At 31.3% G+C, this 16904-nt stretch overlaps 1 long non-coding RNA gene across 1 annotated transcript; it reads left to right on the forward strand.

Annotated features, from left to right (window-relative positions):
* Window positions 1-1223: 1223 nt before the first annotated feature.
* LOC139494952 (uncharacterized) lies at window positions 1224-10613 on the forward strand. The gene is made up of 3 exons (XR_011657218.1): window positions 1224-1358; window positions 4898-5085; window positions 10577-10613. It is a non-coding gene; the product is annotated as an uncharacterized lncRNA (long non-coding RNA).
* Window positions 10614-16904: the final 6291 nt, after the last annotated feature.

Below are 16904 nucleotides of genomic sequence, written 5' to 3' on the forward strand. Positions count from 1 at the left end.
TCAAATAACCATTTTTATTTTTGAACAGGAAAACAAGGGCTTGAAACCTAGGCCTTGAAAGATTTTTAAAGCAACGTATTAATATATAATGTCCCAGAATCACGGGGGGGGGGGGGGGGGGTCTCAACATGGGATTTTGGGTACAGGTGTGCAGCTGGGATTTTAAAAACACCCCCCATTCATATATTGAATAATTGTGAAATCCCTACCTATACATATATTTCACAGCGAAATCATAACCCATTCATATATTTATCAGCTCAAATAGTACCTATATCGGTCAATTACTACCTATTGATATATTTCCTCGGTAAAATTGCACCCCATTGATATATTTGACAGATCAAAAAAGGGACCCATTCCAGCGGCACATATGTATATACCTTTATATAGGAAGAGACCCCCCTCCCCCCCCCCCCCCCCCCCCCCGTGCCCAGAATAAACTGATTATTTCTGAACGCTTAATTTTCCATATGTGATATTTTATATTTTAATCATTGCCTTGGAAACCATGGAGAAAATTAACAAAACGAAATTTCTGTTATTAATATTATCTTATATATATATATATATAGGTCGGAAACACAGAAATCGGAAAGCAGAAAGATAATTAAACAAAAGGATTGTTTTCTGTCAAAAATGATATATGATTTCGTTGATAGATACTACCAGACCAAGCGAATATTTATTATATTAAATTTAAACTAAGACTAAAGTTATCCTTAATAGAATATGATTTGTTATGCGCGTATTATGTCCCACAGGTTTGATCAGGGACTACTTTTATGTGGTAACTACAATCCCGTTATGTCGTAACTACAATCTCGTTATGTCGTAACTACAATCCCGTTATGTCGTTACTACAATCCCGTTATGTCGTAACTACAATCCCGTTATGTCGTAATTAACTACAACCCCGTTATGTCGTAACTACAATCCCGTTATGTCGTAACTACAACCCCGTTCCTTTTTACGAATGTGACCTACCGAATGAGACTATTTACCGGGTTTGTAATAACATGAGCAACACGACGGGTGCCACATGTGGAACAGGATCTGCTTACCCTTCCGTAGCACGTGAAATCATCCCAGTTTTTGGCTGGGTTCGTGTTGCTTAGTCTTTAGTTTTCAATGTAAGTCTTGTGTACTATTACTTGTCTGTTTGTCTTTTTTTCTTTTTTAGCCATGCGTTGTCAGTTTATTTTCGATCTATGAGTTTGAATGTCCCTCTGGTATCTTTCGCCCTTCTTTTATGAAAATTATATGCAACATATGAGCACCAATGAGCAGGGATGCGTACACATAAGTTAGGATATAAACTTTAAACGGAACCAGCGCGCTCTAATATGCAATTAAAGGTATGTTTAATTTTTCATCATGAAATGACTGCCACTTTATTTGAAATTGAGACAAGTAGACATTTATAATTAAAGTTGTCTCATTTGGCACGCATACCACATCTTCTTATATCTAATTAATGCTTGAAATTGAAGAATTTAACATAGAAAGCAATAGATGTTTTATTCCTTTAAAGACAGATTGATTTGATAAATAAAATGTCCATCAGTAATTTGAATACTTTAAACAGATATAAGAAGATGTGGTATGAGTGCCCTTGAGACAACTTTCATCCAAGTAACAATTTGTAAAAGTAAACCATTATAGGTCAAAGTACGGTCGCATCGAACAGCAAGCTACTGGTAGTGGCGGATCTAGATGGGGGCATAGGGGGCGTACGCCCCGCCTTTTTACTTGGACTTTTTTTTCTATTTAAGACCTAAAATGATTAATCAGACTAGATTTCGTTGACTTTGTCATTTCCTGTATATTTTATGCGACAGTTCGATTAACACCCCACACGCCCAGCACATTAATAAAATTGCTGAATAATAATCCCCAGTTAGTAATCTCTAGATATATTAAAAGTCTAAGGTACGGACCGTTTGATTTTCGGAAAGGGGGGGGGGGGTTAGAGAGAAACAATTTCTGGGCCCGATTTTTGCCTTAAAAACATTGTGGCCGTACTTGGGTTGAAAACAATAATCTTGCCTAGTTTTTTGCTATTAGGAAAAAAAAATTCCAACAAATAACTTAGCATTAAATGTTTAAAAAACAGGCTTAAATGGCTTTTTACTTTTGTTTGTCCATAAAAACATTGAAATTGTCTATGACAGAATCATTGACGATTTTTCTCGACGAAATCAGGGGAAGATGCTTCTGGTGAACCCTATGGCTTTGACGATAGATTTGTACAAAAGTCATCACTAGAAAACTCTCAATAAATGTTTTTGTGGCTTCATTTTTTATTGATAAGTGAATAAAGTAAAACATCAATTATATAACGTCGCTGGGCTTCCAAAATGTTGTATATGACTTTTTTGGCTAAAAATACTTTTCGACACCAATGGTCTGGGCGGGAGGAAATCGTTGGTATTACAAAATAGCATACAGTTAGACCATTCAAAACGCTTGAAATAAGACATATTACAAAATTGCCAATGTCAGTTATTTGAAAAGTTTACTTCCAAAATGTTGTATGAAAACTTGAAAATCGTTGTATAATGGCTTTGGGAACAAAATAATCATACATTTCTTTATTTCTGTGAAAATAATTAAAGTTCTTATATAATTCAGAAATGTCAAAGTTTTTATTTTACTGCTTTTTACACAAATGTTCAAGTTCACATATGACATTTTGGAAGCATGCATTTTGTCAAAATTTTCAAAGCCTGTTTGAGAGATATTTTTTTCTTGAAATATTTGTAATTTACAACATTTTGGAAGTCCAGCGAAGATAAGTATGTATGATCAGATACATCTGGGGTGCGAATCACAAATTCGCAATACATTCTTCAGATATACTAGTTGTGACTTCTATTTCAGTGACTGACTTAGCTAGGGAGAATTTTTCCATGTTGATTTTTTGCTGACAATACTACATAAGATATATTGGTAGTACACAGCTTTGGATTCATCAAATCATTCTATAATAGAAAATTAATGGGTGAAAATACGGCATAAAAAATGCCAACTCTTACACTTTAACTATAAAATGTTCATGCACCACGTCAGGAACCTTCAAATCAGAGCATTTGCACTTATTTTATGTTCTTGAGCCCAAAAAAAAGGTCCCAAAATATTTTCGCCTCGCTAACGTGACTCGCAGAAAGCTTCTATTCTACGGCCCCACTTTCAAAAATCTTTGATCTACCCTTGAGCTATAAAGGGCCCCAAAAATTGACTAGTGTAAAACTATTCAAACGGGAAAACCAACGGTCTAATCTATATAAAAAAAAAACTAGAAACGAGATACATTAATGACCACATTAACAAACGACAACCGCTGAATATCAGGTTCCCCAATTTATATTTATTGATATTGATATTTTTTATTTTTGGAAAAGATCCATTTATGATAAACGATCGTAGGCGTTTTTCTCGTTCAAAAAGGTTGTGTCCAATCCAGTACGGCATAAGACTTATACATGATTGGGGTAGATCTATACATCATATTTCATTCCGATAAACAAATATACATAATATGTTGTTTTTTTTATTATGGCCCGTAGTACTGCTTTATTGTCTTATGAAGCTTCTTTTGGTTCTCTGATATATATGTATTGTGTTTCTCCTGGAATACCACTCGTTCGCATAAAATTGGATTTCATAATATCATCAGTAATTTGAGTTTATTGGATGGATTGCTTCCCTTTTCATGTAAATGCATAAAGGTTTTGAGATGGTCCATTTTTTGTGTGTTATTGGGAATGGTAGTAATAAGTTGGACGAAGAAATTACTTTTAAACCAAATAATTTGATTATCAAGGAAACTTGTAAAAAAAAAACCAGAATGATCGGTAAGTGCAAATGTTCTAGTATATAAATACACATAATAATTGAACGGGAAAAGTAAGGAATGATTTTTCGACCACTGCTTGTAAGAAAATTTGAGAAATCACCAGAAACTGCAGTTACATTCGTGATAAAAGAAATTACAATTTTAAAATTAAAAATGTCTTTATCTGATTATTTTCTTTTAAAAAATAGTGTTACTCTTTCGGCATTGCTGTGTAAATGAGATATATCTCACAAGCTACTGGCAGCTAGTTGAGGAAAAAACAGCGACGTGTGTGTATGCTGGTTTTTTTTTAATTACAGTTTGTCTGTTTTGCGGCACATAGTCCTTTTCGTCGTCGACTCTCTCATCTTACTTTGCATTTCTGGATGGTCAATTCAATGTGTGAAATTTAGTTTGTAACATACATAACATAAAAATCAGTTAAAATGTATTTTTATTGGTCATTTATATTAAAGATAGATTAAAGTATTCCTCTGTTTTTTTTGGGTTTTTTTTTTTGGCTGTTTCTTCTGTCATCACTGGTTTTGCATGTTTTGTACGTGGTAAAAAAAAAAAAGAGAGAGAAAATGAAAAAAAACGGGTAGCATTCAATTTTATGATTGTAAACTTAATCAATATGATCAAGGACAAGATAAAATAAATTTATAGCAAGTTATTAATTTTACACTATTCATATAGTATGTTCAAATTTATAATTTGTCCATTTCAAGAATCTGCCAATCACATGTAATTTCGATCGGAGACAATTTCCACCTGAGGTGACCTCAATGATTTAAATGTATATATAGCTAAGATATTTTTTTATTGTTACATGCCTCATTGATTCAAATCTATTTATAGCTAAGATATATTAAGTTCTGATATCATAGTCTGTTGGTGTACTGTAAAATTTTGCATTGATTTCATCTTGCGGTATGAAAAAAATAGCTTCTCATCACTGCATTACAAATGTATGCAGACAAAAAAATCTGTCTGTTGGCCGGGCCTTCTTTTAAATTTTGAGAAAGAATTAAAGAACATGTTTCTTTTATCTTATAGTTTCTATATGGTATGCATACCTGAGTTACAGATATATGAAAAGAAAAGTGGTGGACTATCTTAGAAAGGGATATCGGTTTACATCTGTGAGTGGTAATATGCCGGATGCAAGACGATTTACAGCAATACTATGTCCTCTGGATGATGACCAGTTTGGCGTGACAGTTCAAGGAGAAGGCATTTAATAGGTACACTTTAAATCATAGTTATCTTTATAATTTTTCTTGACAGTTTAAGACCCAAGAGAAGATTGTAGTACCGCATTCTCTTCGAGTATCTACACTCAATAACATGATACCCCTTCGGGTATGAAGCTTGTATAGTCGGTGCTTCTATACTACAGTGTCTCCTACATACTGCAACTCCATCCATACTCTCAACTTCTTACGATATCCTACTCCAAAGGAGTGTATACGAGTTTTCCTCTGTCCGAAACATGTCATAGCGGATCGATATTTATGTTTTGCTTTCTTAATTCTTGCCAAAATCCTGAAAAAAATGTTTTGCACATAGATGTAAGTTTACAAGCCAAACTTATGTGATGTTTACCCATTTTACCAAAATAGTTCTAATTTTGAAGTATGTTACAATTCTTATGTGTATACCTTAAAAAGTGCAGCTTAAATTTGAAAAAATACATTTTAGGTGTGTTTGTAGGATTAAATATTGTCCGCCATAAAATTATGTCCACCCGACACTTTTTCACAGTAAATTGTGTCCTCGGACTGGAGGGGTGACATCTCATAAAACATAATTACACCCGTCGCATTTTTGCGCTTGTCCCAAGTCAGGAGACTCTTGCCTTTGTTAGTCTTGTATGATTTTTAATTTTTGTTCATTTATGTTTTTCGGAGTTTAAAATGACGTCCATTATCACTGAAATATTTTGCATATGATATCGAACAGTTATTGTGCTTTTATAAGACTGATCCTGTTTAGTCAAAGACTTTTTATTGTAAGAGTTATTTCCCCAAACACTGTTTTCTTAGCTTTGTGGTGAGACGGAAGTGACGTTTATTAAACCGGAAGTAGCTATTTTTACACTTATTTCATTTAAAAGTACATAGAAACTAAATGGGTTTTTTTTTAAATATGCATATGTCGTGTACAAGTTGCGATTTTGTACAGGTTATAACATGTACAAAAATATTGTACATGTTATAACTTGTATAATGCAAAAATACAAGTTATAACACGTACAAAGTCTACAAAAGTACCTCATATATGTTATAACCTGTACAAAATATTGCTTAAAAATGGTTTTAACTTGTACAAAATCGAAAAATAAGGATATTTTTCTATTATCGCAACATGCAGATGATATTGACCTCAATAACATTTTCATAACTTTTGTATTATTCCTTCATGTTAGTGTGTTTTGTCCTTTTTTGATACAGTTAATGTCCAGGGGTCGGTATTACGAAGCATTCCTAAGACCTGTCATAAGATATATATCTTAGGACATGTCTTATGATCCTCTTAAATGACTATCTATGGACATATCTTTATTTGATGAATTATAATTGTGATTGTCCACTTTAAAGGCAATAGTAAACTACTTTCTTTCTAGTTGACACTAAAAGACATAAGAGGATAGCCAGGATAGATGTGTCTACAAATAAAATTGGGAATTGAAATGGGGTATGTGTCTAAAAGACAACAACCCGCCCATTGAGCAGACAACATCCAAAGGCCACAAATACATGTTTTCAAAGAAGAGGATATATTTAAAACATCAAAACGACATTCGCCTCATGCAATGATCTTATAGTTTATAAACAAAAAATGAGTTATAAATTTACATAAGTCATGCTGAAGGCCAAAAATGTTGAAGAGTAGATCAAAAGATATTGATAATGAAGCGTGGTCCAATGAAAACTATTTCAGCTCTCTCTTGCTTTTACAGAGTAAGCATATAAGATATTGCTTTAGTCTTTGCATGCTATAAAAACAAGAGGGAGGAGTATTTCCCAAAATTATTAGGAATCGTTCTTAATTTTTTTTGAAGAATTTAGTTACTAGTATCTAATGTAATTGTCATTGAGGAATGCAAGTTTTTAGTAAACAGTTTCACACTTATTTAAGCCATGATGGACTGCATAAAACATACAATTACATGAAAACACATTTTGCAAACATATATTTCTGAAACTTTGTGAGCATTGTCCTCTACAGAAAAAGACACGTTCTGGCCTATTTATTGTTGTTCTTTATGCATTGGTGAATTTAAATGTATATTTTACTTCATTAAGATTTATTTTAAATTTTGTACAAGTTAAAACCATTTTTAAGCAATATTTTGTACAGGTTATAACATGTATGAGGTACTTTTGTACATGTTATAACTTGTATTTTTGCATTATACAAGTTATAACATGTACAATATTTTTGTACATGTTATAACTTGTATTTTTGCATTATACAAGTTATAACATGTACAATATTTTTGTACATGTTATAACCTGTACAAAATCGCAACTTGTACACGACACATACATAAACCTATCATTTGAAATTGAGACCGGTAGTGAATTTCACTGAACCGGAAGTACCTTATATATCCCATATTATAGGCAAAAGTATGTAGAAACCATATATTTTTGGAATCTGTGTAAATAAAGCCATCATGAGAGACCGGAAGTGATATTTTTAACTGGAAGTTGACAATTATTTCCATTATTACATTACAGGCAAAAATATATAGAAACATTTATTTATTGAATAAGTATGAAGAAACATACAGATAGCTTGGACGCCAAAAGTAACTTTGAGTAAACCGAAAGTAGCTTCTCATCAATAATTTATAAAATTGATGTGGAAAGACCTTCAATTGTTCAGAGTTCTCTGAACAATTGAAGGTCTTTCCACATCAATTTTATGAACAATTGGTTTTTAATATTATATAATTTTTATTCAACTATGCAAACATTCCAAATTGTAATTAGGAATTTGTAATTTTCGGTGCATTACGTTTGCGCGCATTACCATTACATTTGCGCGCAAAAATCATAACGTTTGCGCGCAGCTTTTGATTACATTTGCGCGCATTTATTTTATAGGTGAACTCAGGTAAACTCAGGTAAATACAGGTAATAAATTTTTGAATACTTAATTATTTATTTATTTTAAGTACAAGGACCCTTTCCGTTAGTCTTAGTTCCCATTTTCACCAACGAGGAGGTGGAAGTTGGATTTCAAGCAGGATCAGTTATAACTGATATTCTGTCAATACGGAAAGTAAAATAATTTATACTATGAATTATTTTTACCCGGTTTGTTGTAGAAAAATATGAATATGAAAATTAAGATATCTTATATTAAAGTAACAAATATTTTCAAAATCAATAATTGATCGTTATAGTCATATTATCTATTATGAAAATTAACAAAATTAGAGTCATTTCTATCTTTATATAATTTTATTTATATTACATTTATTTTTATACGACCGCAAAATTTTAATTTTTCGTCGTATATTGCTATCACGTTGGCGTCGTCGTCCTGCGTCGTCGTCGTCCGAATACTTTTAGTTTTCGCACTCTAACTTTAGTAAAAGTGAATAGAAATCGATGAAATTTTGACACAAGGTTTATGACCACAAAAGGAAGGTTGGGATTGATTTTGGGAGTTTTGGTCCCAACATTTTAGGAATTAGGGGCCAAAAAGGGCCCAAATAAGCATTTTCTCGGTTTTCGCACTATAACTTTAGTTTAAGTGAATAGAAATCTATGAAATTTTAACACAAGGTTTATGACCACAAAAGGAAGGTTGGGATTGATTTTGGGAGTTTTGGTTTCAACAGTTTAGGAATTAGGGGCCAAAAAAAGGCCCAAATAAGCATTATTCTTGGTTTTCGCACAATAATTTTAGTATAAGTAAATAGAAATCAGTGAAATTTAAACACAAGGTTTATGACCACAAAAGGAAGGTTGGGATTGATTTCGGGAGTTTTGGTCCCAACAGTTTAGGAATAAGGGGCCCAAAAGGGTCCATTTGTTTGATTTCATCAAAAATTGAATAATTGGGGTTCTTTGATATGCTGGTTCTAACTGTGTATGTAGATTCTTAATTTTTGGTCCCGTTTTCAAATTGGTCTACATTAAGGTCCAAAGGGTCCAAAATTAAACTTAGTTTGATTTTAACAAAAATTGAATCCTTGGGGTTCTTTAATATGTTGAATCTAAAAATGTACTTAGATTTTTTATTATTGGCCCAGTTTTCAAGTTGGTCCAAATCGGGGTCCAAAATTAAACTTTGTTTGATTTCATCAAAAATTGAATAATTGGGGTTCTTTGATATGCCAAATCTAACTGTGTATGTAGATTCTTAATTTTTGGTCCCGTTTTCAAATTGGTCTACATTAAAGTCCAAAGGGTCCAAAATTAAACTAAATTTGATTTTAACAAAAATTGAATTCTTGGGCTTTTTTGATATGCTGAATCTAAACATGTACTTAGATTTTTGTTTATGGGCCCAGTTTTCAAGTTGGTTCAAATCAGGATCCAAAATTATTATATTAAGTATTGTGCAATAGCAAGAAATTTTCAATTGCACAGTATTCAGCAATAGCAAGAAATCTTCAATTGCACAGTATTGTGCAATAGCAAGAAATTTTCAATTGCTCAGTATTGCGCAATAGCAAGAAATCTTCAATTGCACAGTATTGTGCAATAGCAAATATTTTCAATTGCACAGTATTGCGCAATAGCCATAAATATCTAATTGCACAATATTGTGCAATAGCAAGAAATTTTCAATTGATTGGAGTTATCTTTCTTTGTCCAGAATAGTAGTTGAGTCAACTTAAATTATTGTTTTATACAATATACAATGTATATTCACTTTTACTACCAACTGATAAATTAAACAATCTTTATCATTCAGTGATAACAAGCACCTTTTGTTACATTTTAATATTTTATGATGTATTTAAATGAGTAGTTATTGTTGCAAACTCCATTAGAAATTTGAATTGAGATCAGTTTTGGAAAAAGGGAAAGGGGGTTGTGAAAAAAAAATGGGGGGGGGGGTTAAATTTTTCTCATTTCAGATTTCATAAATAAAAAGAAAATTTCTTCAAACATTTTTTTGAGAGGATTAATATTCAACAGCAAAGTGAATTGCTCAAAGGCAAAAAAAATATTTTAAGTTCAGTAGACCACATTCATTCTGTGTCAGAAACCTATGCTGTGTCAACTATTTAATCACAATCCAAATTTAGAGCTGTATCCAGCTTGAATGTTGTGTCCATACTTGCCCCAACCTTTCAGGGTTCAACTTCTGCGGTCGTATAAAGCTGCGCCCTGCGGAGCATCTGGTTACCTTAGTTTACCTGTAAAATAAATGCGCGCAAAACGTAAAATAATGTAATCCCCAAATGCGCGCAAACGTAATGCGCCCGTAATTTTAGTTTCTCAATGGATAACTTTAAAGATAAAACGCTGTTTTGTTTCAGAAATTCTGGCTACATCGTTGAGATTACGATTTTTTTGTTGCAGGTGACTGTTATTTCTTTGTTCGTCTTTTTCTAACTTTTTAAGTTTTTTTTTATACGATTTATTCTTATAATGGTGTGAAAGTTAACTACTTTTTTTTTATTGTTATCATGTTTTGTTTTTAATCTCTTCAATTAATTGACAGTATTGTAAATGAACTTGTAAAAACTTTTTTTGTTTTCAGGGACAGTTTAGAACAGCCAGTAAAATTTCTATGCAGTGAAAACAATTCCATGTTTGAATATTTGTCTTTTCTTTCTTAGAACTTTCATTCCATATGATTTATGAATTATGCGATACATATCTATGATTTACTTCACATTGTACACATTGTTTTATTTATGCTTCAGTTATTTCTCACTTACTTTTTGATTTCGCCATTGCTTTTGTGTGAATGATACCTTTAATATTGATTTTTGTCGAGCCTGCGACTTTTGTTGCAAAAACGAGACATAGCGTGCCTACATTCCGTCGTCGGCAGCGTCCACAAAATATTGTTTGTTTGTACAATGAACATTCCGCTATATTTTTCCTGACTAAAAGCAAGGATTTTGATCTTACTATTCAAATCCTTGCTAAAATCAGAAATAACTTAAGAAAGAAAAAAATAACACAATAATTTCAAGGGTTTAAAAGAATCTTAATACTACCTTAAACTTTAAAAAAAAATTCGTAAGGGTTCCATGGAACCCAGTGTCTCGCCTACTTTTGCTGTTAATCGCAGACTCAACAAAAATGAGGAAAAACATCAATAAAAATTTCCCTCTCGATATTGTCTTTTGATTGAAAGAAGCTTCCAAGTTTGGTAAAAAAATCCAGGATAGTTTATGAATCTAATAAATGTTTTATAAACTTTAACTGCAGACTGTATGTAATGTTAACTGGAAGAAAAACTAAGTCCATTTATAAGTAAAATACGAAAAAAGTGTGTTTTTTTTTTACAAAATTTACTTCTGAATAATATCTTATGATCAGAAACAAGCTTTTGTCTAAGTTTGGTAGAAATCTAGGATAGTTTAAGAACATTATAAAAATTTTAAAAACTTAAACCACAGAGTGAATGTTTTGTTTCTGGCACAAAAACTAAGTCCATTTATAAGTAAAATACCGAAAAGTGGAAATTTATTTTAATAAAATTTTCTTCTTGATACTATCTTATGATCATAAACATGCTTCTGTCCAAGTTTGGTACAAATCAAGGATAGTTTATGAAAGTTATTAAAATTTTAAAAACTTTAACCACAGAGTGAATGTTATGTTTCCTCGCAGAAAAACGAAGTCCATTTATAAGTAAAATACGGAAAAAATGGAATTTTACTTTTACAAAATTTACTTCTGGATACTTTCTTATGATATAAACAAGCTTCTGTCCAAGTTTGGTAGAAATTCAGTATAGTTTAAGAAAGTTATTAAAATTTCAAAAACTTTAACCACAGAGTGAATATTTGTGGACGCCGCCGACGACGACGACGACGCCGACGGAATGTAGGATCGCTTAGTCTCACTTTTTCGACTTAAGTCGAAGGCTCGACAAAAAGATTAATAGATTGAAGTATTATAATTTCCCTTAGTAAAAACCAATTGAATAGCTGGTTGTCTCTGAATATAATCTAAGGGAAATAACTCCTTCCCACATATTAGAATTTTGCAAACCAGAAAAAAAAATCATTCATAGTGCAAAGAGAAATATTGTATGGAGAGAGGGGGTAGAAAATTTGGAATGAATTGAGGAGAACTTCATGAGTGAGTGTTTTCTTCAAGTTTAGTTTTCAGTATTAACTTGCCAAAAACAAAATGATATGTGATAATATACTTTTAGTACCATGTTTCTTATATAATACGTTAATACATGTAATTTTATCTAGATTTGTAAGAATGTTTTTATATTTTTTATACATTTTTAATAAAATATCATTGTTTTAGTGTTGTGTTCTTTTTATTTCTAACACCAATCAGATATTCTATTATTCTTTATGTACATTGGCAAATATACAACTGTTGAAATAGACTTACACATATATACCCTTCATATATTACATGTATAAAAGTCACTTAAGTGTTGCAGTAGACCGATCCGTTGTCATAGAACATTAGTTGCAAACCTTATCACTTGTAACGATACTTTTTACAATAAGAGAGTGGCAAGGGTCGTCATGACTTCCTAGGCATCAAACCTATGGTGCAATGGGAAGTTGTTAAAAAGGCAGTTCAGAATATAGATGGTTTAGGAATGGGAATCTTAAATCTTTGATATATTCAACAATTTAAGATATATGGGGGATGGAACATTCCCCATGGGAAACCTGTTGTACTGTAAAGGTCTTGTCATGACAGTAATAATTAAGAATAATAACCAATCAATGATATAAAAAGAATGGGATATGTCCCTCAGAGACAAACTTATGGTGAGGTCTAATTAAAGCAATCGAGAATGGAGCCTTGTGATTAGCTACACTGTCGATTCTTTCAAAGCAGATGTCTCAACACCTATAGACTAGTCTGTCAATTTTATGTGATACATTTAAGCATTTCGTTTATTCTTATTTTGTCTGTTTGTTTTACTTGCACATTGCTGTCAATATAATGAAATTTTATGTGACTGTCAGGTTTAGCTAGCTGTAAAACCAGGTTTAATCAGCCATTTTTTACACAAGGAGTGCTTGTTTAAAGTCAGGAATATGACAGTTGTTCTTCCATTTGTTTGATGTAGTTGAGCTTTTTTCAATATCTATGGAAAAGATTAACCTAAGTTTCGACCTTGAATGACATTGAACCAGAAAATCATAACTTTTTAGAGGCATACTGATGGTATGCTTACTCTATTAACATATCTAACAAACAAAACATGTTGCCAATAAGAAATGTTTATATCCCAGTACCCTAGTTATTTTCCTACTCATTGTTGTTGTGGATTGTGTTACTTAATTTATTGTTTTCTGTGCAGCACTTTGAGTATTTGTTTTTTTTTTATGGTTTGCAATTGTGGTGTCTGTCTTTCTTCAACTTATGATTTGTGATTGTCCATTTCATATCTTCTCACCTTTTTTATTGTCTCAAGGCAGTAATTTTTTTGTTTCATCATCCATGGCAGAGATAAAATATAAACACACTTAAGTTTTGATACTTATATTAGAAGCCACAAAAGGCCAGCATCCAGTCAATGAACACAACTACAAAATGGCAGTTAATTTGTTTACACAATATACACAACTTGTTTACACATAATATACACATCTTGTTAACATGATTCGACACACACAACACGTTTTTAACCTGTACATATGATAATGACTGCTGTAGGGAGGTAAATGAATTATTTTTATGTAGTAAATTTTAAGTAAATAATCTTTCATGATAAAATACAGGGGCTCTTTTCACAAAAACTTTACAACAAAAATTGATGGTAAGTTATACATTGTACTGAATTGTTCATTACTTACAAGTATTGTTTCTCTTAATATTTTTTGTGAAATAAGTAGCAGGCCTTTTCAGCAACTGCAGAGTCAGTGAATTGTAACATTTTCCAGTAATATTATGGTCAGTATCAGTACTAGTATTCACATTTACAATATTCTCATCCCCCCCCCTCCCCCCCCCCCCCCCCCCCCCCCAGTTTATAAAACGTTATAGGCAGGTCCATTTATATCAAGAGAGTGCCTATTTAAATAAATTTAAGCAAGAATACCCATTTTCAGCAGTTAAAGATGAAATCAAATTAAAAATACTGTCTTAGTTATTTGAAATTTGTTTTAAATATTGAAAATAATAATCTTGTAGGACATATGAGTGAAATCTTCTTAATAATTAATTAATGCCAATTTTTTCACCTAACCACATATTTTACAACCTTTAAATAATTTGAAGCTTTTAAGTTCATGAAATCTGTTAATAAAATTACAACCTTCTCTTTTCAACAGATCTAATTTTGGAATTAAATAAAAAATAATAAACATTCTAAAACTGATTTTAAAGGTAACTTTTTCAAAAGGAAAATTGGAATATGATCTTTGTTTGGACTGCATCTTATATGAAAGAAAAAAAAAATTGGCAAAGCAGTAAAAAATAGAAAATCCTACATAGTTACTACCAAACTTCTTACAACAGTTGTCTAAAGTTTTTCCTACTGGAATGATTGAACAATAGCCCTATTTATATTAATTTTGATATTTTTTTATACAAACTATTGGTTTTTTTACCCTAAAAATTAATAAATCAATATTAGCTCTTGTAGAATTTAAAAAAAAAATCAGTACGAAGAGTTACAATGATCTTTAATGGAGACATTAAAAAAAAAGTGAACTCTTTCTATAAAATCTAATGTTTTTTTTATTATTTGGGTTGCTGTCTGATCTCAGATGTATGTGGAATCAATACAGAAACATTTTTTCTTATATCAGATACATTATACAATTTTTCATTCATATATCCATAGAAAATTTCACCATAAAAAGCAGATACATCAATACAACAGACGCTTCATTCAGTAAAATTCTGATACTTGTAAGAGTTATCTCTCTTTAACTGTGTTTTCTCATTCACACAGGCTAACAAATGTGCTCAAAATTACATGGACATTTTTGCAATATAAATGTTAAATGCAAAAGTAACAAAAAGTATATGCTTGTATAAAAAGCTGACAATCAACATCAAATTTATTACATTATATAACAGCAAAAACTTCTATAAAATTTGTACAGTAAATTGTCTACCAAAAGTTTGTACAGTTAATAATCTACCAAAAGTTTGTAGTTAATAATCTACCAAACATTTGTACATTTACAGTATATTTCATAGAGGATAGAGGTAGTTAAACAGCTAACTATACATGTATATCAACATACAGCTAAATGCACCAACAAATTGACATTTCTGCTACAAATTTGTAAACTTTAAATCCATCAGAAAAAAAGAGGTCTAAAAAGGAGAAGGTTTGAATTGAATTCACTGATTTTATTTCAATTTATAAATTCAACAAAAACAATTTGCCTAAAAAATTAACTGAAAATAAGGGATATTTACTCAGTTCATGCATCCTGATTTTTCACAAATGTATAGAATAATGTGATATAAGTTTTTAAAATTGATAAGTTATGTATCCCCAAGCTTGATTTAATCAGTGACTCATATGTCAACGAACCGTTTTATAACATAGAAAATTAATGACTTCAGTTCAAATACTAATCATGATCTTCAGTTTATACAAAACATGTATCTTACATCAGCATAGAGAAATGTAATAAAGATACAGCACAGCTTTATTTACTAAATTTGATATAAAATACTGGAGTAAAAAAAGAACTCTCACTCACACAGGTTTATGTTCTGTACAAGTTGATTATGTACAGACATTATTGTAAGAGTTTTCATTTTAGACTTTAATGCACAAGTTATCACTATTTTGAAACTTGATTTTTTTTTCATCATGTGTGCAAGTTTATCGTGAATAATTAACCAGATGAGCTTGATGTTGTTTAAATCACAGTAAGTAGTGTCAACTTTGGAATACAATATTACTCCCACTACATGATTGGTTTGGACTATATCCATATTTTCTTGACTTATACCAGATTTTAATGCCCAAAATATCTTATAATGCCCTTCAAAATTTGTTTTCTCATTTTTGCAGCCAATCAAATTTTTACAGCAACAAGCTAAATTAAAGACTGTCTGCTTGTTTTATCAAATTAGTTATGAGATTTCCAAAATACTGATAACTTGTACAAAAGGTATGTAAAAGTTATAATTCATATACTTACATGGACACAACATATTTAAAATACATTCTTATTAACAGCTACAACTCAAACCATTGTATTATTTGTACACGTCACTATTTCTACAGCACTTAAAATTATATGAGATCCTTAGACAAGATTCCCCATTTTAGCAGATCCTTAGACAAGATTCCCCATTTTAGCAGATCCTTAGACAAGATTCCCCATTTTAGCAGATCCTTAGACAAGATTCCCCATTTTAGCAGATCACTTTCTGTTATGAATAAATTTTCTTACTGTTCTATTCCATTATTTAGATGGTTGAATTCATACCTGCCAAGTTTTCAAAATGCCCATGGGGGTTTTGCGTGCAAGATGGCTGCCATACTTCTAAAAAACCATCAAGGGGGCCAACAGTGTAATGTTGTTTTTTGGTTTCTTCATACTAGCCTCAATTCATTGTAAAATTAATTGTTTTGTTAAAATTGTGGACATAATTGCTCTTAAAAAATTTCAATTTGGGAGCCTCCATGTGGGAAAATTTGAAAAAAATGTATAATATTAATATCAAAATTGCTTGTATGGAAAAGGTGACAATATCTAAAAAAACAAGACAATTACATTAAACATTTCAATTTTAAAACGATATTTGGACAGTCAGAAGTCTTTGGGTGTGATTAAAAAAAATCTTATTGTTCAGAATGACCAATGATAAATGAAGACCTTTCGACAACCTATATGATGACAACATTAATTATTTTAATAATTGAGCTGTGTTGGATAGAAATTGACTTTATG

The sequence above is a fragment of the Mytilus edulis genome, chromosome 11 (assembly GCF_963676685.1).
Source record: "Mytilus edulis chromosome 11, xbMytEdul2.2, whole genome shotgun sequence".
In the NCBI taxonomy this organism is placed as follows: Eukaryota; Metazoa; Mollusca; class Bivalvia; order Mytilida; family Mytilidae; genus Mytilus; species Mytilus edulis.